The sequence below is a fragment of the Oncorhynchus nerka genome, linkage group LG21 (assembly GCF_034236695.1).
Source record: "Oncorhynchus nerka isolate Pitt River linkage group LG21, Oner_Uvic_2.0, whole genome shotgun sequence".
Classification (NCBI taxonomy): domain Eukaryota; kingdom Metazoa; phylum Chordata; class Actinopteri; order Salmoniformes; family Salmonidae; genus Oncorhynchus; species Oncorhynchus nerka.
In genome coordinates this window covers 18,922,020-18,948,611 of record NC_088416.1, presented here as the reverse complement: position 1 = coordinate 18,948,611, position 26,592 = coordinate 18,922,020, and positions in this window count along the sequence as shown.

The following is a 26,592-nucleotide window of genomic DNA, read 5'->3' as shown; positions in this document are numbered from 1 at the left end:
TATCTATCTTTACAGAACAGTAACCATGTGTAGGTAGATGAAAATGATTTGTTGCTCGGCTATTAGACAATTTGCTTGTAAAGGTTGAATAATCTATTGTTCAGCTAATAGCCATTCCTAGAAATATTGTTTGCAGAATTTACAGCCTGCTACGCTTGTGAAAAACTAATAATAATACTTTTCCCCTTTCCACTTGTTAAAGATTCCAATTGATAAAGTGTTTCAGCTACAATCGCCCCCAACCCCAATTAATACATTTGGGCATAGTTGATAGCGTGCTGGACTTCGGGCTAGAATGTTCAGGGTTTGAAACCTGCTGCCTGCGTGTTTCATTGCATAGCAAGTTTGTATGAAGGTCTGGTTATTCACAGGCAAATAGTAAAATACTCTAAACTGCTCTGGTGACAAACAAATTTGCTGCCCTGTTTTCAATCGTCCACATGCCTGGGAGAACCTATTCAAGTAAGTAGATACATTACAACAATGGAAAAAAACATTTATTATTAGCTAACTAGCTACAGTGCATTTTAACTCAAATGAGCTGCTAACATAGCTAATGTAAACTCACCCCATTCTGTACAAGGGGGCGCAACCGCAACATTCAAACGAGGCTACAAAGAAAACTAATGGTACTGTAGCGACTGTGTTGACTTCAAAAACCGCCCTAAAAACCTGATTCAAATTCGACACAAACCTACAAATACCGTAATTTCCGGACTATAAGCCGCTACTTTATTCCCACACTTTGAACCTCGCGGTTTATACAATGATGCGGCTAATTTATGGATTTTTCCCGCTTTCACAAGATTCATGCCGCCAAAAACCTGAGCACCGTCACATAATGTGACGTAAATCGAGCGCACTCAAACTTCCCATCATTCTGATTACGGTAGTAATTTTGTCACCCTCATCATGGCAAAGACACGGAGAAATGCATATGATGCAGCTTTCAAGTTGAAGGCGATAAATCTGGCTGTTGGAAAAGGAAATAGAGCTGCTGCATGGGAGCTTGGCCTTAATGAGTCGATGATAAGACGTTGGAAACAGCAGCGTGAGGAACTGACTCAGTGCAGAAAGACAACAAAAGCTTTCAGAGGGGAGAAAAGCAGATGGCCCAAAGTATTTTCAGCCACTCGACATCAAAGTAAATCGTGCATTTAAGGTGGCGCTCCTTGTTCAGTGGGAGGCTTGGATGACAAGTGGGGAGAAATCCTTCACTAAAACGGGCCGCAGGCAAAGAGCATCTTATGGTCAAGTCTGCCAGTGGGTCCTGACAGCGTGGAGCATTGTCAAAAAATCCACTATCATCAACGGGTTTCGAAAGGCTGGACTGCTACGTGCTGAAGGGGCAGCATGAGCTCAGCGGGGTATTTGCCTCCGGATGAAAGTGACGAGAGCGACAATGAAAACGAGCCAACATCGGATGAAGCAATTCTGAGGCTATTCAACTCCGACACCGAAGGAGATGACTTCAGTGGTTTCAGTGCACAGGAGGAGAAAGATAGTGACCAATGACTTTCTTGGTAGGCTACTGTTTTAATTTTTGTTACAAGCCGTGTTTCGTTTAAAGGCTGTGTAAAGTTCATTTGTTTCAATGTACCGGTAGGCACCTGCGGCTTATAGACATGTGCGGCTTATTTATGTACAAAATACATATTTTTTTATAATTCAGTGGGTGCGGTTCATATTAAGGTGTGCTTAATAGTCCAGCAATTACGGTAGGTATGTAATGACACATTATATAAACTCTTTATAGTGTTTTATTTACATTTTAGAGGCGATAAGGTGATAAGTTGGACAGATCGAGTGAAAAAAAGCAATTTTCCCACACAACATCTCTCCTTCTCACTATCACGCATTAGTTTCGCTTCCCAACCAGCCATTTTTTTAAAGACCCGACAAGGCTCATTGCCTGCTTGAATTATGCAGAAACGGGCAGCGTTTAGGTCATGTCATTGATTATGTTGTAAAGGGGAGAAATGATGCTTTACAATGGTATTGACATTACAGTTGATCTGGAAGTATTACGTTTTGGGGGCGCTAGAATAAGGGAAATGGTACGGACCAAGGCGATGTATGAGTTTACGTGAGTTTACGTTAGCTAGTTTACATACTGTATAGATAGCTAGCTAAGTTAATGACATTTTACAAGCTACCTAACTTCATATTAGCTGGCTGTCTTGATATATGTATCACTGTAAAATACATGTGTAAGTAGCTAGGTAGCTGAACATAAATACCACTTGAAACTTGATGATGACGTGATAATTTGAATCAGCTGTGTATGTGCAACCCTTTGAGTGCCCAGGACCAGGACTGAGAACCACTGCTCTTCATTGGGACCTCTTAATCTGCAGACAGGCTTTCACAGCTCTCTGTATCTGAGGACAGAAAACCTCACAAGAAATAGACTACATTATACTCAAATTACACAGCACTGAATATGATGTTCTCTGTCCTCACTAAGGACTGGAACTACACAAAAGTACCTGCTCTATCCAGAATAGCCTACTCTCTCACTTTGACAGCTGGGTCTGCTATCCTTTCACCCTCACCCTCCCATCTCTATCCATCTGTCTCTCGTCTGCAGGTATGTTTTGATGTGAGAGAGGAAGCAGTCCCGTCATTGCCACCTCACCCACTCTTAAGATAACCTCCGGGCCAACACCTCTAGAGACACTATGCAATTGTGATGAACTGAGAGGGTAGCACTGTAATTCATGAATCATATGCTGTCTTCCCTGCTCCTCTGTTCTTACCTCTTTCCCCTTTCTGTCTTCTACACCTCTCTCCCCACATCTTTCTTCCTCTTTTTTTTAATAATGCACACCATATGTGCATTGAAGTACAGATTGACCTTGTATTTACAATATAATATTACAATTATCATAATTATAATGCATGTATTTATAATACCTTTATAATGAACTTCTTTCAATTTCACATTCTCCACTGGTTGAAATTAAGTATCTCATTGAAATGCTATCATGTGTCCTGTGTGATTAATGTAGATGAAGGGAGTTAGATATGCATAGGAAGTTTTTCTTACTGTTTTTTTTCTGTAAATATGAATTACAAATCAGCCTTTACTTAAATCATGTTTCTAGTCTATTGCATAGTTACATTGTGTAATCATTGATGGCCCAGGAGCAGGAGTGGTAAAACACTGTTGAAGTGTAAAATTGTAATACATGCATGCAGACAAAGCATCATTCCAATAATGGAGTTTGATACACCTGGTATTGGATATGACTGAAAAAGAGTGTCTCACAAAGATTGTGAACCGCACCTTTATTTGCCAAGGAAGAGTACATGACCAGTGAATATATTCAATGTACAGGCTACAATGTGGGGATCTCATGCAAGGTAATAACTACAGTACATGTATATAGGACTTACATCCTTGGCACAATAAAGTTATTATATTCTACTCTATACATAGGCTTCATTAATGCCATTCAGACTTGAAGTCGATACAACAACTATGAAAGCTGAGATTCATAAATAGGTTCTGAACTAATATTCATACCAAACGTTCTAGGGTCCATACACAGATCGGCTACAAAGTTTGATGACAAAATTTCCCAACAATGGACCGTCGCACCACATTCCTGTTCAAGTGAGCACAGCACAACAAGGTGAGTCCAAAAAATGTATTGTATGTTGCTGCATAAATGATGCAATATGCCAGGGAGATATGTATACGGAGGCTAAGAAAGTAATTCTAAGTGTATTCTGTGTATTAAGTTGCTAGTTGCCCATGTGCCTCACCATAAGCATTTTGTATATTTTCGCCTCTTAATTTTGCCTAGGTGGTGCACATGCACTGTAGCCTATAACCTGTTTAAGAGAAATTTACAGTTGAAGTTGGAAGTTTACATACACTTAGGTTGGAGTCATTAAAACTCGTTTTTCAACCACTCCACAAATTTCTTGTTAACAAACTATAGTTTTGGCAAGTAGGTTAGGATATCTACTTCGTGCATGACACAAGTAATTCTTCCAACAATTCTTTACAGACAGATTATTTCACTTATAATTCACTGTATCACAATTCCAGTGGGTCAGAAGTGTACATACACTAAGTTGACTGTGCCATTACAGCTTGGACATTTCCAGAAAATGATGTCATGGCTTTAGAAGCTTCTGAAAGGCTAATTGACTTAATTTGAGTCAATTGGAGGTGTACCTGTGGATGTATTTCAAGGCCTACCTTCAAACTCAGTGCCTCTTTGCTTGACATCATGGGAAAATCAAAATAAATCAGCCAAGACCTCAGAAAACATACTGGAGACCACCACAAGTCTGGTTCATCCTTGGGAGCCATTTCCAAATGCCTGAAGGTACCACGTTCATCTGTACAAACAATAGTACGCAAGTATAAACACCATGGGACCACGCAGCTGTCATACCACTCAGGAAGGAGACGCGTTCTGTCTCCTAGAGATGAATGTACTTTGGTGCGAGAAGTGCAAATCAATCCCAGAACAACAGCAAAGGACATTGTGAAGATACTATATCCACAGTAAAACAAGTCCTATATCGACATAACCTGAAAGGCCGCTCAGCAAGGAAGAAGCCACTGCTCCAAAACCTCCATAAAAAATCCTGACTATGGTTTGCAACTGCACATGGGGACAAAGATCATACTTTTTGGAGAGATGTCCTCTGGTCTGATGAAAGAAAAATAGAACTGTTTGGCCATAATGACCATCGTTATGTTTGGAGGAGAAAGGGGAGGCTTGCAAGCCGAAGAACAACCGTGAAGCATGGGGATGGCAGCATCATGTTGTGGGGGAGCTTTGCAGGAGGGACTGGTGCACTGCACAAAATAGATGGCATCACGAGGCAGGAAAATTATGTGGATATATTGAAGCATCTCAAGACATCAGCTTGGTCGCAAATGGGTCTTCCAAATGGACAATGACCCCAAGCATACTTCCAAAGTTGTGGCAAAATGGCTTAAGGACAACACAAAAGCCCTGACCTCAATCCCATAGAACATTTGTGGGCATAACTGACAAAGCATGTGCGAGCAAGGAGGCCTACAAACCTGACTCAGTTACACCAGCTCTGTCAGGAGGAATGGGCCAAAATTCACCCAACTTATTGTGGGAAGTTTGTGGAAGGCTACACAAAACGTTTGACCCAATAATTTTTACTAGGATTAAATGTCAGGAATTGTGAAAAACTGAGTTTAAATGTATTTGGCTATAAAATTCCAACTTCAACTGTAGCACCAAAAAGGGTTCCCCTATGACAGGGGTGTCAAACTCATTTCATGGAGGGCCTAGGAAGACCGAGACAACCAGGTGAGAGGAGTTCCTTTCTAACCTGTGACCTTAATTCATCAATCATGTCAAAGGGAGGGTTGAAAACCCGCAGACACTCAGCCCTCCGTGGAATGAGTTTGACACATGTGCCCTATGGGGACAAACCAAAGAACCCTGTACGGTTCTACTTAGCACCTTTTTTTCTAAAAGTGTAGCTGTATGGTCTATCCTATGTCTACATATACTCTGTGGTCCAATCCACAAACACAGTACATTCACTCGGGACTGGGGAACTTTTGACTGTGTGTCCTGTGTGTTCTGCTTTTGTGGGACTCTTCTAAATTTACCTTTGTAGTTTGGGTTTTCAATGTTTCATAGTAACCCTGAACGAGGTTCCTTCAGCTGTGAGGCATCTCCTCTGCACTTCCAATGCACTGTGCACAATGAACTGTAATATCAGGGTTCTCAGAATATCACAAACTATAGAGATAGCCGTTGAAGCAGAAACATCCATGAATATCTTAGCCTCGATTTGGACACTATAGGTGCTCTAAAATGTATACCATTTCAAAATATAATTATTTTCTGTGAATCCCTGTAGTATCCTTGAAGCCTCATCTTCCGAGAATGAGAAATATTTGTGATAGAATGCAAATACTTCTGACCTCAGAAGACCTACTGATTTTAAATGAGTGTCTATGTTTCAGTCTAACTGCCATACTTTTTCTGTATGTTTAATTATGCAATATTTAAAAACATAATTTTTTCATCCATTAGGACATGCTTGCGATTGGGACATGCTTTGGATTAGGAAATACCAGCGGTAGGCTATTAGCTGACCTCAAAGATGCTGCCTTTTTCAATGAAATTAAGAATTCCTCAGCTTGGACTCATAGTCTACACGTAAAATAGTAAACATAAATCCAGGACACTCAAATTATGTTAAGTGACGTTTGGTATGGTTAAATAAGACATAAGTTTCCTTAAGGTAAAAACAAAAGTAGTGTTGTTGGAGTGGATAAGTGGGTGTATAATGCAAACATCTAGCACACCAAAGGTTGCTTGTTTTAATCTCATCACAGACAACTTTAGCTAATTAGAAATGTTGCAACTACTTACAATATTTACATACTTTGCAACTGCTTAGCATGTTAGCTAACCCTTAACCTAATCCTAACCCTTTGACATTTATGAACACAGAGTGGTCCCTGCAGCGTACTCTCTATCCGGGGTGTGTCGACTACCATCATTCACTTCCAAAGGTTTACTCGAAAGATGAGTGAACCATCCCTTTACCTCATTTTGATATAACATCTTTGGTCTGACAGACATTTGCGTGACACCCAGAATGCATTGTCTGATGTCAATAAACATGGCTCCACACATACTGTATCTGGCAATTATCTTAGAATTATCTTATAATAATCCGTACAACCTTCAAAAGATTTAACATTACAAACTATGCAAGAATTGGAATGCATGATTTGTCAACAGTACTTGAAAACTTTTTTTCATGTCAGTATTGCCTTGTAACTTAAGATGTTTTGCACAGTACCAGTCAAACATTTGGGCCACCTTCTCATTCTAGGGTTTTTCTTCATTTTTACTATTTTTTACATTAGTGATTAGTGATAATAGTGAAGACATCAAAACTATGAAATAACACATATGGAATCATATAGTAACTAAGAAAGTGTTAAACAAATCAAAATATGTTTTGTGTTCGACTTTCTTCAAAGTAGCCACCCTTTGCCTTGATTACAGATTTGCATTACTCCCCAAATACAGGTGTGCCAAGAAGACTTGAGGCTGTAATCGCTGCCAAAGGTGCTTTAACAAAGTACTGAGTAAAGGTTCTGAATACTTATGTAAATGTAATATTTCAGTTTTTAGTTTACTAAATTAGCAAAAATGTCAAAACTTTGTTTGCTTTGTCATTATAGAGTATTTGTGTGTACATTAATGAGGAGGAAAACCCGGTTTAATCGATTTTAGAATAAGGCTGTAAAGTAACAAAATGTGGAAAAAGTCAAGGGATCTGAATACTTTCCGAATGGACTTTATCATACTCATTGGAGTGTCCCAGATCTACATTTACTATGTCTGCCCTTGAGTCCAAGTTAAACTCCAAGTATCCGCCCATCAGTACTCAAATCCTCCAGCAGTATTTATCATACAACCACAAGACCTCTGTGTTATTTCTAACTACATGAGTAGAACATTAGCAGGTTTGCTTTTTCCAGCATCTATACATAAAATGCAAGGCAGCAGGGGAAGGGGAAAAACTCTCTCACTGTTGAAGTAGCATCCACTGAACAATTGGGGCAGTCCCAAAACTCAAAGGTGTTATCCAGCAACAACATGCATTATTGAGGAATTCATTAACACCTGGTAGCTTGGCCAGTTTTAACTATTTATTGAGTTATACAACATTTATTTGTACAGTATGGCCATTGTGATATTCAGAGTCAGGAGTTCAAATGGGAATTATACAGTATCAGGAGTTCACATAGGAAATACAGATTACAAGCACACCAAGACAGTCGTGAAGAGGGCACAACAAAACCTACTCCCCCTCAGGAGACTGATGGGATTTGGCATGGGTCCTCGGATCCTCGAGGGGTTCTGCAGCTGTGCTATTGGGAGCTTTGGTTGCATTGCTGCCTGGTGTGGCAACTGTTTGGCCTCCGACTGCAGGGCACTACAGAGGGTAGTGCGAACAGCCCAGTATATCACTGGGGCCAGGATTCCTGTCATCCAGGACCTCTAAACCAAGCGATGTCAGAGGATGGCCCTGGAAATTGTTGAGGACTCCGGCCACCCTAGTCATGGACTGTCTTCTAAAGCTACCGCATTGCAAGTGGTACCGGAGTGCCAAGTCTAGGTCCAAGAGGAATCTAAACACTTCTTTCCCCCAAGCCCCCCCCACCCTCTTTACAACACTGCTACTCTCTCTTGTCATCTATGCATAGTCACTTTAATAACTCTACCTACATGTACAGTAAGGGAAAAAAGTATTTGATTCCCTGCTGATTTTGTACATTTGCCCACTGACAAAGAAATTCAGTTTATAATTTTAACCTCTTCAACCTATGGGGGCGCTATGTCATTATTGGATAAAAAAAACGTGCCCGTTTTAAGCGCAATATTTTGTCACGAAAAGATGCTCGACTATGCATATAATTGGCAGCTTTGGAAAGAAAACACTCTGACGTTTCCAGAACTGCAAAGATATTATCTGTGAGTGCCACAGAACTCATGCTACAGGCGAAACCAAGATGAAACCTCAAACAGGAAATGAGCAGAATTTTTGAGGCTCTGTTTTCCATCGTCTCCTTATATGGCTGTGAATGTGCCATGAACGAGCATAAGCTCTCTGCCGTTCGTCCAAGGTGTCTGCAGCAATGTGACTTATTTGTAGGCATATCATTGGAAGATTGGCCATAAGAGACTACATTTGCCAGGGGTCCGCCCGGTGTCCTTTGTCTAAATTGGTGCGTAAACTTCAGCTGCAGGCATTTTCCCATGGGATTCAGAGGGGAAAGCACACTTCCACGAACGATATATCATCGAAGAGATATGTGAAAAACACGTTGAGGATTGATTCTAAACAACGTTTACCATGTTTCAGTCGATATTATGGAGTTAACTTGGAAAAAAGTTTGGCGTTTTGACGAATGAATTTTCGGGTTTTTTTGGTAGCCAAACATGACGCAGAAAACGGACCGATTTCTCCTGCACAAATAATCTTTCAGGAAAAACTGAACATTTGCCATCTAACAGAGTCTCCTCATTGAAAACATCCGAAGTTCTTCAAAGGTAAATGATTTTATTTGAATGGTTTTCTGGTTTTTGTGAAAATGTTGCCTGCTGAATGCTAACGCTAAATGCTAATGCTAGCTATCAATTGCTATCAATACTGTTACACAAATGCTAGTTTTGCTATGGTTGAGAAGCACATTTTTGAAAATCTGAGATGACAGTGTTGTTAACAAAAGGCTAAGCTTGAGAGCTAGCATATTGATTTCATTTCATTTGCGATTTTCATGAATAGTTAACGTTGTGTTATGCTAATGAGCTTGCAGATAGATTTACACAATCCTGGATACAGGTTTTTTTAGTAGCTAAACGTGACGCACAAAATGGAGCGATTTCTCCTAAACAAATAATCTTTCAGGAAAAACTGAACATTTGCTATCTAACTGAGAGTCTCCTCATTGAAAACATCCGAAGTTCTTCAAAGGTAAATGATTTTATTTGAATGGTTTTCTGGTTTTTGTGAAAATGTTGCCTGCTGAATGCTAACGCTAAATGCTAGCTAATGCTAGCTATCAATAGCTATCAATACTGTTGCTAGTTTTGCTATGGTTGAGAAGCATATTTTTGAAAATCTGAAATGACAGTGTTGTTAACAAAAGGCTAAGCTTGAGAGCTAGCATATTGATTTCATTTCATTTCCGATTTTCATGAATAGTTAACGTTGCGTTATGGTAATGAGCTTGAGGCTGTATTCATGATCCCGGATCCGGGATGGCTCGCCGCAAGAAGTTAATGGTAGGTTTATTTGAACAATGAGAGACAGAATAACAAAAAAATCCAGAAATAAACATGTTATAAATTGATTTGCATTTTAATGAGGGAAATAAGTATTTGACCCCCTCTCAATCAGAAAGACTTCTGGCTCCCAGGTGTCTTTTCTACAGGTAACGAGCTGAAATTAGGAGCACACTCTTAAAGGGAGTACTCCTAATCTCAGTTTGTTACCTGTATAAAAGACACCTGTCCACAGAAGCAATCAATCCGATTCCAAACTCTCCACCATGGCCAAGACCAAAGAGCTCTCCAAGGATGTCAGGGACAAGAATGTAGACCTACACAAGGCTGTAATGGGCTACAAGACCATCGCCAAGCAGCTTGGTGAGAAGGTGACAACAGTGGTGCGATTATTCGCAAATGGAAGAAACACAAAAGAACTGTCAATCTCCCTCGGCCTGGGGCTCCATGCACACACCTGTCCATATAAGGTCCCAAAGCTGACAGTGCATGTTAGAGCAAAAATTAAGCCATGAGGTCTAAGGAATTGTCTGTAGAGCTCCAAGAAAGGATTTTGGAAGCACAGATCTGGGGAAGGGTACCAAAAACGTTCTGCAACATTGAAGTTCCCCAAGAACACAGTCGCCTCCATCATTCCTAAATGGAAGAAGTTTGGAACCACCGAGACTCTTCCTAGAGCTGGCCGGCAGGCCAAACTGAGCAATCGGGGGAGAAGAGCCTTGGTCAGGGAGGTGACCAAGAACCCAATGGTCACTCTGACAGAGCTCCAGAGTTCCTCTGTGGAGATGGGAGAACCTTCCAGAAGGACAACCATCTATTTCTGCAGCACTCCACCAATCAGGCCTTTATGGTACAGTGGCCAGATAGAAGCCACTCCACAGTAAAAGGCACATGACAGCCCACTTGGAGTTTGCCAAAAGGCACCTAAAGACTCTCAGACCATGAGAAGCAAGATTTTCTGGTCTGAATGCCACATCTGGACAAAACCTGGCACCATCCCAACTGTGAAGAATGATGGTTGCAGCATCATGCTGTGGGGATGTTTTTCAGCAGCAGGGACTGGGAGACTAGTCAGGTTCGAGGGAAAGATGAACAGAGGAAAGTACAGAGAGATCCTTGATGAAACCTGCTCCAGAGCACTCAGGTCCTCAGACTGGAGTGAAGGTTCACCTTCCAACAGGACAACAACCCTAAGCACACAGCCAAGACAACGCAGGAGTGGCTTCGGGACAAGTCTCTGAATGTCCTTGAGTGGCCCAGCCAGAGCACAGACTTTCAATTGATCAAAACTCTCTGGAGAAACCTGAAAATAGCTGTGAAGCAACGCTCACCATCCAACCTGACAGAGCTTGAGATGATCTGCAGAGAAGAATGGGAGAAACTCCCCAAATACAGGTGTGCCAAGCTAGTAGTGTCATACCTAAGAAGACTCAAGGCTGTAATCGCTGTCAAAGGTGCTTCAACAAAGTACAGAGTAAAGGGTCTGAATAATAATAGAAATGTGATATTTTATATTTTATTTTTTAATAAATTAGCGTTTCTAAAAACCTGTTTTTGCTTTGACATTATAGGGTATTGTGTGTCCATTTTAGAATAAGACTAACGTAACAAAATGTGGGAAAAGTCAAGGGGTCTGAATACTTACAGAAGGCACTGTATAGATAGCAATGTTATTTTTTACTCCCTATATGGGTATTTCTATAAACTAGGGTACCAGTGAGGATTTCCTACACTGGAAAACTTGTTAGAGCTGTTGATAAGTCCTTGATAAAAAAATAAGATAATGTAATTACATGAAGATATAAGGGGGATCATAGCTATATTCAATAAAGTCACAAGTTGGTTAAAAACCTGTGTTTAACCCTTTATCATGGTTGGTGTCTTGACAGTTCTATACAAACTCTTGTGATATAAAACATGCATTTTCTGTCCTTGCGTTTATGGCAGTGTATGTTGTCATTATATCATATATTAAGCATTAATCAGTTAGATTAGATATTAGTTACACAATATTTTCACACATCATCATCTGATCCAGGTAGAAATATCCGAACGACAGTGAAGTGACAAACAGCTGTTGTGATAGCACATGCAATGCAACAACAGCCCAAGTGCTGGAAAAAAGGTGTTGGCAATGAAGGTCCAGAATGTTTGTCATTCGTTACGCCGGTAAAGACAGTTTTGCCTGGACCCACGTTGGTTCTAAAATCCCTAGCGAATTGATGTTTATCCTCTGTTGTCTATTCAATTTAGGGTTTCGTTAGATTTAACAGAGAAAGTATCAAGGTAATGAGTTCATATTTATATGTGTTTTTGTGCCTTGGATTGGACACAGTCTACTGTGTTCAATTGTGTAGGATAGACTATTTCGCAGCACCCAACGCAATTCCTATTAATGATCCTGTATATAATGACAACACATTACATAGCCTAGTGGGTTTATTGACAATACAATCAAATTGGTCACATACACATGATTAGCAGATGTTATTTCAGGTGTAGCAAAATGCTTGTGCTTCTAGCTTCGACAATGCAGTAATATCTAACAAATTACACAAACATATACCCAATACACACAAATATAAGTAGGAATGAATTAAGACTATATACATATGGAAGAGCGATGTCAGAGCGGAACGAATTAAGATATAGTAGAATAGTATAGAATACAGTATATACATATGAGATGAGTAATGCAAGATATGTAAACATTAAGTGGCTAAGACACCATAGAATAGTATAGAATACAGTATATACATACACTACAGGTCAAAAGTTTTAGAAAACCTACTGTACTCATTCAAGTGTTTTTCTTACATTTTTACATTGTAGAATAATAGTGAAGACATCAAAACTATGAAATAACACATGTGGAATCATGTAGTAACCAAAAAAGTGTATGAAAATATATTTTATATTTGAGATTATTTAAATAGGCAACCTTTGCATTGATGACAGTTTAACGTTTAAATGGTTTACTCACGTCGGTCACGAACATTAGCCACAACAAATTGGAATTTGTGTAATACACACAAAATACATTGTCATGAAGATCATGTAATACACATAAAATAGTGGACTTTTTTGTGTGCCTGTCACGAATTTCGAATGTAATTTGTTTCCATTTAATAATAAGCTCTGATAATGTGTTGTTTAAAATTGCAGGTCTAACTGTAACGGCTTTCTTCTGTGGACGAAGGAGAGGACCAAAGCGCAGCGTGGATAGTGTTCAATCATGTTTGATAAAGACGATAAACGGGAACACTACAAAATACAAATTCTGTCTAGTGCAGACACACGAAGACAGAAGACAACCACCCACAAAACCCAACACAAAACAGGCTACCTAAATAAGGTTCCCAATCAGAGACAATGACTAACACCTGCCTCTGATTGAGAACCATATCAGGCCAAACATAGTAACGGGAAAACTAGACACACAACAGAATGCCCACTCAGCTCACGTCCTGACCAACACTAAAACAAAGAAAACACAAAAGAACTATGGTCAGAACGTGACCCTAACATGGAAAACAAAATGTATTTGTCATGTTATTTCATTACCGAATTACTTATTCAAAATTCATTATATAAAATTCATTATATATGGGAATGAAATAACATGACAAATACATTTTGTTTTCCATGTTAGACCTGCATTTTTAAACAACACTACCAAAGCTTATTGTGAAATATAAACAAATTACTTGTGTACATTACACAAATTCCAATTCCAATCCTAATGCCAGCTAGGCTAGGGGTTATGGTTATGGTTAGGGGTTAGGTTTAAGGGTTAAGATTAGGGGTAGTTAATATGCTAGCTAAATAATTAAAGGGTTAGGTTTAGGAGTTAGATTAAAGGGTTAGGGTTAGGGTTAGCTAACATGCTGCAATGTAGCTCAAAATTAGTAAGTAGTTGCAAAGTAGATAATTAGAGAAAATGATCTTGGCTTTCCATACAGACCCGTCTATTAAAAAAGGAGCCTAGTTTTTGGTCACTTTCGTATTATAAAAACAGCGATGGTGATATTCAAATAGTGAGATTAATGCTACCGCTATTCATGGTTTATTACGTGTGCCTGTGTCGGCCTCATAGGCTACAGAAAAATTGCCATGTATCTATCCAAACTATTTTGATTGTCAATGTCCACATTATTCGCACATATTTTTTCATGTAATAATACTTTCAATATGAAAGCATTGGCAAGGCCAAAAAAAAGTACAAATATACTTAAAGTGGTAATAGCCTACTTAAAAAAAAGATTTGCATGCTTAAATCCCTGAAAATCCTTGAATTTGACCTGCCAATGTTTGTATGAACCCTGCTTAAAGGCTGTATAGTCCAGGGCCTATGTTGCCGTATAGGTTATGGGCCAATTTGCATACATTCACTTTTACATGTGGAGTACACATGTGGAACTGCATGAACATCCTTTTTATTTTTGTTTCAAACCATTTTGAAATGTTGATCCTAATCACACACATTGGCCCAATTATTTATAGAAAGACCCATATGTGGAGTGGCAGGTAGCCTAGTGGTTAGAGCATTGGGCCAGTAACTGAAAGGTTGCTAGATTGAATCCCTGAGCTGACAAGGTAAAAATCTGTCGTTCTACCCCTGAACAAGGCAGTTAACCCACTGTTCCTAGGCCATCATTGTGAATAATAATTTGTTCTTAACTGACTAGTTAAATAAAAGTTTAAAAAAATAATATATATGTTATTTTTACTCTTTGGTTTAATTTGTTACTCACTGTGTATTCTTTAACTCTGCATTGTGGGAAAAGGACCCATAAGAAAGCATTTCACTGTTAGTCTACACCCTGTTGTCTACGAAGCATGTGACACATTTTTTATTTGATTTGAAAGGTCTAGTACTGTATCCTGCTTGGTCACTATTTCCTGCTTGGCCTTCGTCGACATGGTGACCCCAATCAGGGGTGCCCATTGTGGTCAACACTGTCTCACCCATCTCTTTATCCCTCAGGGACAACCTTCTGACCTCACTCCGAACCTGGAGACCACACACCAGCCACCAGCCCTATGGGCGAAGGGAACGGGAGAATACAGCAAGTGTAATTTCCTTCTCGGTACTGAACTTTGACAGATAATAATTTTGGTCAAGTCTTTGCAAAGATGAAATTTCAAATGATATTTCATGTGGAATCACAGAGATGAGAACCTAGAATTTAATATTTTCTGTTGAATCTTTCCATCAATTCATCACATTATTTGACAGGCACTATAATAACACAGGCAAACACTTTTATAGTAGAAACCTTGATGAGAGAGCTGGAATTCAATAGATCAGATGAACCATATTTGGACAGGATAAAATTAATGTGTCACACCCTGATCTGTTTCACCTGTCCTTGTGCTTGTCTCCACCCGCCCTCCAGGTGTCGCCTTTTTCCCCATTATCCCCTGGGTACTTATACCTGTGTTCTCTGTTTGTCTGTTGCCAGTTAGTTTTGTTTCGAAAAGCCTACCAGAGTTTTTCCCTCTGTTGCTGTCTATTGATTGTACCTGTTTTTCCCGGTTCAGACCTTTTCTGCCCGCCCTGACCCTGACCCTGACCCTGAGCCTGCCTGACGTACCTTTGCCCCCCTACTCTGGATTATTGACCCCTGCCTGCCTTGACCTGTCGTTTGCCTGCCCCTGTTGCTGTAATACACATTGTTACTTCAACACATGATAGAATGCCCATTTATGGAAGATTAGTGAGTAAAACATGCCTTGCAACATTATCAGACAGAAGTAGTTACCAGGAAACCTATTTGATAATCTCAATGTCTGTCCACCATACAAGTGTGGGAGCATTCATCCATCCGTCTTATCTACAATATTAAAATGTAAAAGTATTGTTCTTAACCTGACATTTTCTACAGTAATTACTTCTATTGATTTTATGTCTCTGTCTCAACCAAAAATTTAAGTTAAAGAATAGGACTAAATCAATTCAAACTTTATTTGATTCAGCCCTATTCTTTAACTTAGATTTTTGGTTGAGACGTGAATCCAAAATATAAATTATTAATTTGTAGACAAACTGGAATTAAAGCCAGACTAAGTCAATGGCACAGATGGAACTATCCTAGCAGAAGATAAATCTACTTCAAATAATGATATTTGGTTGCGTTGACAAACAAACACAATTCAACATCACTTTTGACATACAATAAAGAGCCTATTAACTTGTCGACAAGTTAACAAATTATATGTCGGATTCACTTCTTCAACTCAACCAAAAATACAAGTTAAAGAATGGGATTAAGCCAGTGATTCAGGTGAAACTATACAAGCAGTAGATAGATCTCTTTTAAATGTTGATATTTGGTTGCAGAACCAAACACAATTCAATATTACTTTTGTAATACAGTAAATAGCGTAAAGTTCAGGCTATTTTACAACCTAAATGCAACATTCAATCTTGAAATGAGTAACACATCCCATGGCCAAATGTTGAGGTTACTGTAACTATACGTGTTCATGTTCAAGATAGCATGCATAGGTCTCGTACATTGTATTTTATTTCATGTATTTTTTATGTAATCTTAACTGCAATCCAGGCCATTTGGTTCTGCTATTGGATGAAGCACAGTGATAACACATGAACCGGTTGAATAAATAAACAAGTTATCGGACATTATATTCCCATTTTAATTTTGTTGTGCTTTTAAATAGTTGAAAGGGCAGTGATAGACATTATGGGTCACAACTTAACCAAACATCTGACATTGTTGTTCTATTGGAATTTGATTGTGCTTTAGATGGTTGAAAGCATAGTGATAACACATTGGAAATTCAACTAACTGTTGGCTTTATTTTTAAGTGGGTGAATATAGGCTGTAATCTCATGAATCAATGTCTCAACCAAATATGACCTAATTATCCACATTGAAATGACATGGAGTGCCCAGTGGGACCCCTCTGTAAAAATTCAAAATAAAATAAAAACTATCCTCACTTTCTCATTCCTTTTCTCTTCCTGCTCCAATTGTTATTCATATAGAGATGATAAACAATACGTCCTTAAGTTCTGGAAGTTGTATATATGTGATATATGAATAACTATAGGGCATGAAGTATAGTATATACTGTATTATTTACTATGACTCAGATAGGCTGACAGGTATTTCCATTTTCTCTGCTCTTTGTAGACAAGTTGAAAGTGGTTTTCAATTCAATATAACTTATTTTCCAACTCTTTCAATGTCTTTCATTGTTTAATTGCCTGTTTATGTATGCTAGTGTCTATAACTTTTGCGTTTTCAATAGTCATATTCATTGTATAACCATACTCACATAATCATACTCATAACTGCATTCATTGTGAACTGTTTATCCAGCAAATTTAGATTTTTTTACTTCCTTTATATGCATACTTTAATGAAAAGTTCACAACAAAACCCTGATACATATAATATATAATGTATATTAATGAAACACCGCCAACAACCCATACAGTATTAATGGCACAGTTTTAAAATAAGAACTGAAATGGTACACACTCTGCTGGAAGCCTCTGTCAGTTCATGTTTGTACAATTAATCCCTCCCTCCACTTTCCACACCAAGGAGAAATGGATGGCACGGTTAACCTGCTACAATCTGCAGAATTCATGGGCCGTGGATAAGAACCAGACAGCTGGACAATTTTTTTCCTCCTAAAAGCCTCTTCAAAACTTCCCAAGGAGTGTGATTAAATTTAAAAAGATAAACATACCACTGTAGGGTAACTTTTTACTAATAACAGACTTCCTCCTCTCTCCTCATCCCACTCCTCCTCTTTCTCTCATTCTTTCTTTCCATCCTTAAACTACAAACGGTGTCTGGAGTGCCTAAATATAGCACTCCATTTTGTCATGTTCAGCATGCTTCGGGGCCGTTGAAGCTAGCTAGCTCCAGATTTAGTAACAGTGGCATTTATAGCTTTAGAGAAAGAAGAATGAGGATAAATCATCCGGCGATGGTTTAGGCCAGGGTTCAATCATCAGTAGCATGCCATATATATTCTCACTGCCTTTCAGTTTGATGGGAAAACTATGCAATTTAGAAGGTACAAATAATACTAAAGATATTGGAGGAGTTTGAAAAAGGAAAACATTTGTTATATTGTAGATCTACAATAAGATTTTGGTGACCTGAGTTCCAGATTGTCTTGTTTGCTATTTGCAATCAAATTTATTTCAAGTTATCAGTTCAAAGATATCATTTTAGTTTGTCAATCTAATGAATCTTTTCTCCCTATCAGTGCTTTTCAATAACTAACATATGGAATGGGAATTTGGTTTACTTTCTGAATAGGTTGTTATCAATAAAATGTACAATAAGGTTCAGAATGTTTGATTTGCCTGCTTGGGGGGCAGGGAGACACCCAGCTCAGCTAAAACCATTGACCATTGCATGTGGTTTTCAAGGGACTGCTAAAGAGCACATAGGAACTACTAATTTCCTATGATTCCATGCAAAACGTTTGTGCACATTTAGCTCTAGATCATAGTTACACAGCAGGTAACTGCATGCTTTTCATGATCAGTAAACATTGTGTTATTTCAGATAGCCTACGTAAGGGGAGCATATACAGTACATCTGGCATTTAGCTAAGCAAACAGAGACGGTTCTTGGAAAAAGCTTGATATTGGCAATTACGCCTATCCTATATGTTGAGTCTAAACTCATCCTGGTAAAGTTGTCTGTCTGACTACTGTCATCACTACATCACTACATTACTGGGAAGCAAATAAAACATTTAGAGATAACTAGCTAGTTTATCCACTGAAGGTTAGCTAGCCAAATTGACGTGGTCCGTAAATCAACGTCTGTATAAGTTGCCTTCCAGCAGCAATTGTAATTAAACAGTCTTAAAATCAATCTTGAAAGGGGTATTCTATTAGCTAGCTTAGGTATGCTGGTTAGAGAAAAAACAAGTACGTAATTTACCATAATGTTTAGGCAACTTTACAAAGTTTCTAGAATGAATGGAAAATTAACCTAAGCCACACAGACTTGTCATGTAGAGTACACTTTTATTTTATACACTACATGACCAAAAGTATATGGACACCTGCCCATCGAAAATCTCATTCCAAAATCATGGGCATTAATATGGAGTTGGTCCACCCATTGCTGCAATAACAGCTTCCACTCTTCTGGGAAGGTTTTCCACTAGATGTTGGAAAATTGCTGCATGGACTTGCTTCCATGACACCACAAGAGCATTAGTGAGACGGGGCACTGATGTTGGGCGATTAGGCCTGGCTCGCAGTCAGCGTCCCAATTCATCCCAAAGGTGTTCGATGGGGTTGAGGTCAGGGCTCTGTGCATGCCATTCAAGTTCTTCCACACCGATCCCAGATTTGTCCATCCACTCATTTGAAGTGTCTCATAGAGGATCTAGATAGAAAATTATGTGGATAAATTGAAGCAACATCTCAAGAGATCAGTCAGGAAGTTAAAGCTTGGTCGCAAATGGGTCTTCCAAATGGACAATGACCCCAAGCATACTTCCAAAGTTGTGGCAAAATGGCTTAACTTCTTAAGGTATAGGGGGCAGCATTTTCACTTTGGATAAATAGTGCGCCCAATTTCAACTTCCTGCTACTCATGCCAAGAATATAATATATGCATATTATTAGATTTGGATAGAAAACACTCTGAAGTTTCTAAAACTGTTTGAATCATGTCTGTGAGTGTAGCAGGCAAAACCCAGAGGACTAACCGTTCAGAATGTTCTTTTTTTAGGTCTCTGTCTGTTCAGTGAGGTCTCATTGGCAAACAATATTTCTTAGGAACTTGTTTTCAGTTCCTACCGCTTCCACTGGATGTCACCAGTCTTTGGAATTCCATCTAGGAACTGCGTAACACTGTTGAGAGTTGCGGAAGACTTGAAAAGTTGCTTGGTTTGTTGTGTTCCTGTATTGAACACAGACCCGTCTTCAATTTGGTCGATTATTAACGTTTAAAAATACCTAAAGATGTATTACAAAAGCAGTTTGCAATATTTTGGCAAAGTTTATATGCAACTTTTGAAATATTTTGTGGTGACGTTGCGCAATATGAAAGCAGTTTTTTTCTGGATCAAACGCGCCAAATAAATTGATATTTTGGGATATATATGGACGGAATTAATCGAACAAAAGGACCAATTGTGATGTTTATGAGACATATTGGAGTGCCAACAAAAGAAGCTCGTCAAAGGTAAGGCATGCTTTATATTTTATTTCTGCGTTTTGTGTAGCACCTGCAGGGTTGAAATATGCTACCCTCTTTGTTTACTGTTGTGCTATCATCAGATAATAGCTTCTTATGCTTTCGCCGAAAAGCCTTTTAAAAATCTGACATGTTGGCTGGGTTCACAACGAGTGTAGCTTTAATTGAGTATCTTACATGTGTGATTTAATGAAAGTTTGATTTTTATATCATTTTTATTTTATTTTGCCGTGCTGCATTTTCCCTGGCTTTTCCCCAAGTGGGGCTGCAGGGGCAGTATTGAGTAGCTTGGATGAAAGGTGCCCATATCAAACGGCCTGCTCCTCAGTCATAGTTGCTAATATTTGCATATTAGTATTGGATAGAAACCACTCTGAAGTTTACAAAACGGTTTGAATTATGTCTGTGAGTATAACAGAACTCATATAGCAGGCAAAAACCTGAGAAATTCCACTTCCTGTTTTTTTTCTGGGGGTGGCAGATTTTCAACCAAGGTCCAATTGAAATTACAGCGAGATATGGATGAGTTTTCACTTCCTACGCCTTCCATTAGATGTCAGCAGTCAATAGAACTTTGTCTGATGACTCTAATGTGAAGGGGGGTCGATTGACACAGGAAATAATAACCACAGCCATGAGTGGACCATGCTTTCACCAGGCGCGTTCACAGGGGAAGAACTTGCGTTCCACCGCTCATCTGAAGTAATTCTAATTCTCCGGTTGGAACGTTATTCAAGATATATGTAAACAACATTTTAAAGATTTGATTCAGTACATCGTTTGACATGTTTCTACTGACTGTTACGGAACTTTGTGACTTTGGAATTGTTTACCAAACGCGCTAACCAAAGTAGCTAATTGGACATAAATAACGGACATTTTCGAACAAATCAAGCATTTATTGTGGACCTGGGATTTCTAGGACTGCATTTCTGATGAAGTTCATCAAAGGTAAGGAAACATTTATCATGTATTTTCTGGTTTCTGTTGACTCCAACATGGAGGCTAATTTGGCTACTGTTCTGAGCGCCGTCTCAGATTATTGCATGGGTTGCTTTTTAAACTTTTTGGAAATCTGACACAGCGGTTGCATTAAGGAGAGATATATCTATATATCCATGTGTATAACTTGTATTATCATCTACATTTATGATGAGTATTTCTGTTGAAACGATGTGTCTATGCAAAATCAATTGATGTTTTTGGAACTAGTGAATCTAAATAGCCAATGTAAACTCAGATTTTTTTATATAAATATGAACTTTATCAAACAAAACATGCATGTATTGTGTAACATGAAATCCTTTGAGTGTCATCTGATGAAGATAATTCAAGGTTAGTGATTCATTTTATCTTTATGCTTTTTGTGAATGCTATATTTTGCTGGAAAATGGCTGTGCTTATTGTGGTTTGGTGGAGACCTAATATAACCGTTTGTAGTGCTTTCGCTGAAATGCCTATTTGAAATAGGACACTTTGGTGGGATTAACAACGAGACTAGCTTTAAAATGATATAAAACACGTATGTTTTAGGAATTGTTATGAGATTTATGTGGTTTGAATTTGGCGCCCTCTATTTTCACTGGTAGTTGTCATATCATTCCCGATATCGGGATTGCAGCCATAACAGGTTAAAGACAACAAAGTCAAGGTTTTGGAGTGGCCATTACAAAGCCCTGACCTCAATCCTATTACCATAATGCAATTTGGAAGGTACATTTGTGGGCAGAACTGAAAACATTTGTGGTTAGAACTGAAAAAGCATGTGCGAGCAAGGAGGCCTACCAACCTGACTCAGTTACACCAGCTCTGTCAGGAGGAATTGGCCAAAATTCACCCAATTTATTGTGGGAAGCTTGTGGATGGCTACCCAGACCTTTTGACCCAAGTTAAACAATTTAAAGGCAATGCTACCAATTCCCAATTGAGCGTATGTAAACTTCTGACCCGCTGGGAATGTGATGAAAGAAATACAAGCTGAAATAAATCATTCTCTCTAATGTTATTCTGACATTTCACATTCTTAAAATAAAGTGGTGATCCTATCTGACCTAAAACAGGGAATTTCTACTCTGATTAAATGTCAGGAATTGTGAAACTGAGTTGAAATGTATTTGGCTAAGGTGTATGTAAACTTCTGACTTCAACTATACTTGGTATATATATCCTGAAAGAAAGAAATTATCTCACGCCAATACATTTTTATAGAAAGTTAGCAAAAATAGATAAGATCTTCCTACCATGGAAAATAAAATACCTGTCTATTTGTGGAAAAATCACCCTGATTAACTCTTTAGTCATATCACAGTTTACCTATTTGCTTATAGTTTTGCCTAAACCTAGCAACCTGCTTTTAATTATATGAGCAAAAAATATATATATATATTACTTGGAATGGCAAGTCAGACAAAATTAAAAGGGCCTATTTATATAATGAATATGAATTCGGAGGGCAGAAATGATTAAATATTAAAGTATTAGCATTATTAAAGCACCTATCACGAAAGGCATCAGTCATACAAAAGTTACACTTAAATCCAAAATGGTTATCTTGTAAATTAGAAAGAATGTCTCACCCTGTCACGCCCTGACCTTAGTTTTCTATGTTTTATGTATTATTTTGGTCAGGTCAGGGTGTGGCGAGAGTGGGTATGCTTGTTTGTCCTGTCTAGGTTTTTTGTATTTCTAGGGGTGTTTCTTAGTCTAGGTTTATTATAGGTCTATGGTGGCCTGAATTGGTTCCCAATCAGAGACAGCTGTTCGTTGTATCGTTGTCTCTGATTGGGGATCCTATTTAGGTTGCCATTTTTCCATTTTGTTTTTTGGGGTTATTGTTTATGTGTAGTTGCCTGTCAGCACTCGTTATATAGCTTCAGGGTCGTTTTGTTTCTAGTTTTTCCTTCATTAAAAGAAGAATGTATGCTTATCATGCTGCGTCTTGGTCTCATCAATATGACGAACGTGACACACCCCATGTTCAAGAATGGCCTTTTTGCCTTCATTCAGATTACAACCACTCACTTTCGGTTATTTGAAAACGAAATAATCTACAAACTGTTATTTTTTAAACAAGCCATAGAAATTTGGTTGCAATGTCAGTTTAATCCACCTGAAAAGATAGAACAAATATTATGATTAAACTCAAATATACTAATTGATTAAAAAAAAGGTACAATCTTTGTAAATTATATCATAAATAGGACTGGTGGAGTTATGTCACACATGCAGCTAACACAGACATATGGAAATGTCTGCTCTCCCCAAAATTACAACCAAATAATTGCAACATTACCAGAAAAATGGAAGAAGCAAGTGAAAGGGGTAAAGCACTTGTCTGTCGGCCCTGCATTAAAGACCAAAATTGGATAAAGAAAATTGTGATAAATAAAAATATATACCAGTTTCTTTTAAGGACCAAAAAATTGACAGTTGTGGCATATACATTGCTGAATAGTTGGGAAGAGATTTTCAATGTACCGATTCCATGGCACATGGTTTATGAATTGACACGCAGAACGACACCGGATTCAAAACCTACATTTTTTCAATTTGAATTATTATACAGCATTTTTGCAACCAATATAATGTTATATATATATATATATATATATATACACTGCTCAAAAAAATAAAGGGAACACTTAAACAACACAATGTAACTCCAAGTCAATCACACTTCTGTGAAATCAAACTGTCCACTTAGGAAGCAACACTGATTGACAATACATTTCACATGCTGTTGTGCAAATGGAATAGACAACATGTGGAAATTATAGGCAATTAGCAAGACACCCCCAATAAAGGAGTGGTTCTGCAGGTGGTGACCACAGACCACTTCTCAGTTCCTATGCTTCCTGGCTGATGTTTTGGTCACTTTTGAATGCTGGCGGTGCTTTCACTCTAGTGGTAGCATGAGATGGAGTCTACAACCCACACAAGTGGCTCAGGTAGTGCAGCTCATCCAGGATGGCACATCAATGCGAGCTGTGGCAAGAAGGTTTGCTGTGTCTGTCAGCGTAGTGTCCAGAGCATGGAGGCGCTACCAGGAGACAGGCCAGTACATCAGGAGACGTGGAGGAGGCCGTAGGAGGGCAACAACCCAGCAGCAGGACCGCTACCTCCGCCTTTGTGCAAGGAGGAGCAGGAGGAGCACTGCCAGAACCCTGCAAAATGTCCTCCAGCATGCCACAAATGTGCATGTGTCTACTCAAACGGTCAGAAACAGACTCCATGAGGGTGGTATGAGGGCCCGACGTCCACAGGTGGGGGTTGTGCTTACAGCCCAACACCGTGCAGGACGTTTGGCAAATTCGCCACTGGCGCCCTGTGCTCTTCACAGATGAAAGCAGGTTAACACTGAGCACGTGACAGACGTGACAGAGTCTGGAGACGCCATGGAGAACGTTCTGCTGCCTGCAACATCCTCCAGCATGACCGATTTGGCGGTGGGTCAGTCATGGTGTTGGGTGGCATTTCTTTGGGGGACGCACAGCCCTCCATGTGCTCGCCAGAGGTAGCCTGACTGCCATTAGGTACCGAGATGAGATCCTCATACCCCTTGTGAGAACATATGCTGGTGCGTTTGACCCTGGGTTCCTCCTAATGCAAGACAATGCTAGACCTCATGTGGCTGGAGTGTGTCAGCAGTTCCTGCAATAGGAAGGCATTGATGCTATGGACTGGCCCGCCCGTTCCCCAGACCTGAATCCAATTGAGCACATCTGGGACATCATGTCTCGCTCCATCCACCAACTGTTACATCAAAGACTGTCCAGGAGTTGGCGGATCAGGAGCATGCCCAGGCGTTGTAGGGAGGTCATACAGGCACGTGGAGGCCACACACACTACTGAGCCTCATGTTGACTTGTTTTAAGGACATTACATCAAAGTTGGATCAGCCTGTAGTGTGGTTTTCCACTTTAATTTTGAGTGTCACTCCAAATCCAGACCTCCATGGGTTGATCAATTTGATTTCCATTGATCATTTTTGTGTGATTTTTTTTTGTCAGCACATTCAACTATATAAAGAAAAAAGTATTTAATAAGAATATTTCATTCATTCAGATCTAGGATGTGTTATTTTAGTGTTCCATTTTTTTAGCAGTGTATATATATGGGGGATACAATCTTTGCAGCTCTGCAGATTTTGTTGCGTTATTAGATCATTTATTTTGGTACTGCCCATATGTAGGCCGTTATTGGTCACAGGTCCAGGAATGGCTGAAGAATTGCAACATTTAACTAGAGCTAACACTGCAGATAGCAATACTGGGTGATCTGAAAAGTCAATCGATCAATAATAAAATGTTTCTTTCATTTACAATCTGTGGAAACTATGAGAAAAGAAAGCTTCAGTGCTTTTGTGAAGCATCACAGCACAGTTGAAAAATATATGGCAAATAGAAATCCAATATGGATGGTGGTAAGCGATAGATGGGAAGGTTTGAATGGAGCTGAAGGGTGGGACTAATAACAACAAGATAACAAATGTATATACAGTGCCTTGCGAAAGTATTCGGCCCCCTTGAACTTTGCGACCTTTTGCCACATTTCAAGCTTCAAACATAAAGATATTAAACTGTATTTTTTTGTGAAGAATCAACAACAAGTGGGACACAATCATGAAGTGGAAGGGAAGATGGTTAAAATTGATGGGAAGATGGATGGAGCCAAATACAGAACCATTCTGGAAAAGACTGCAAAAGAGTCTGCAAAAGACCTGAGACTGGGACGGAGATTTGTCTTCCAACAAGACAATGATCCAAAACATAAAGCAAAATCTACAATGGAATGGTTAAAAAATAAACATATCCAGGTGTTAGAATGGCCAAGTCAAAGTCCAGACCTGAATCCAATCGAGAATCTGTGGAAAGAACTGAAAACTGCTGTTCACAAATGCTCTCCATCCAACCTCACTCTCCATCCAACCTCACAGCTCGAGCTGTTTTGCAAGGAGGAATGGGAAAAAATGTCAGTCTCTCGATGTGCAAAACTGAGAGACATACCCCAAGCGACTTACAGCTGTAATCGCAGCAAAAGGTGGCGCTAACAAAGTATTAACTTAAGGGGGCTGAATAATTTTGCTCGCCCAATTTTTCAGTTTTTGATTTGTTAAATTTTTTTGAAATATCCAATAAATGTCGTTCCACTTCATGATTGTGTCCCACTTGATGTTGATTCTTCACAAATAAATACAGTTTTATATCTTTATGTTTGAAGCCTGAAATGTGGCAAAAGGTCGCAAAGTTCAAGGGGGCCGAATACTTTCGCAAGGCACTGTAGGTTCAGACTAGTGGTCGACCGATTAATTAGGGCCGATTTCAAGTTTTCATAACAATGGGAAATCGTTATTTTTGGGCGCCGATTTGCCATTTAAAAAATATATATATATTTTTATATATATACACCTTTATTTAACTAGGCAAGTCAGTTAAGAACACATACTTATTTTCAGTGACAGCCTAGGAACGGTGGGTTAACTGCCTTGTTCAGGGGCAGAACGACAGATTTTCACCTTGTCAGCTCGGGGAACCAATCTTGCAACCTTACAGTTA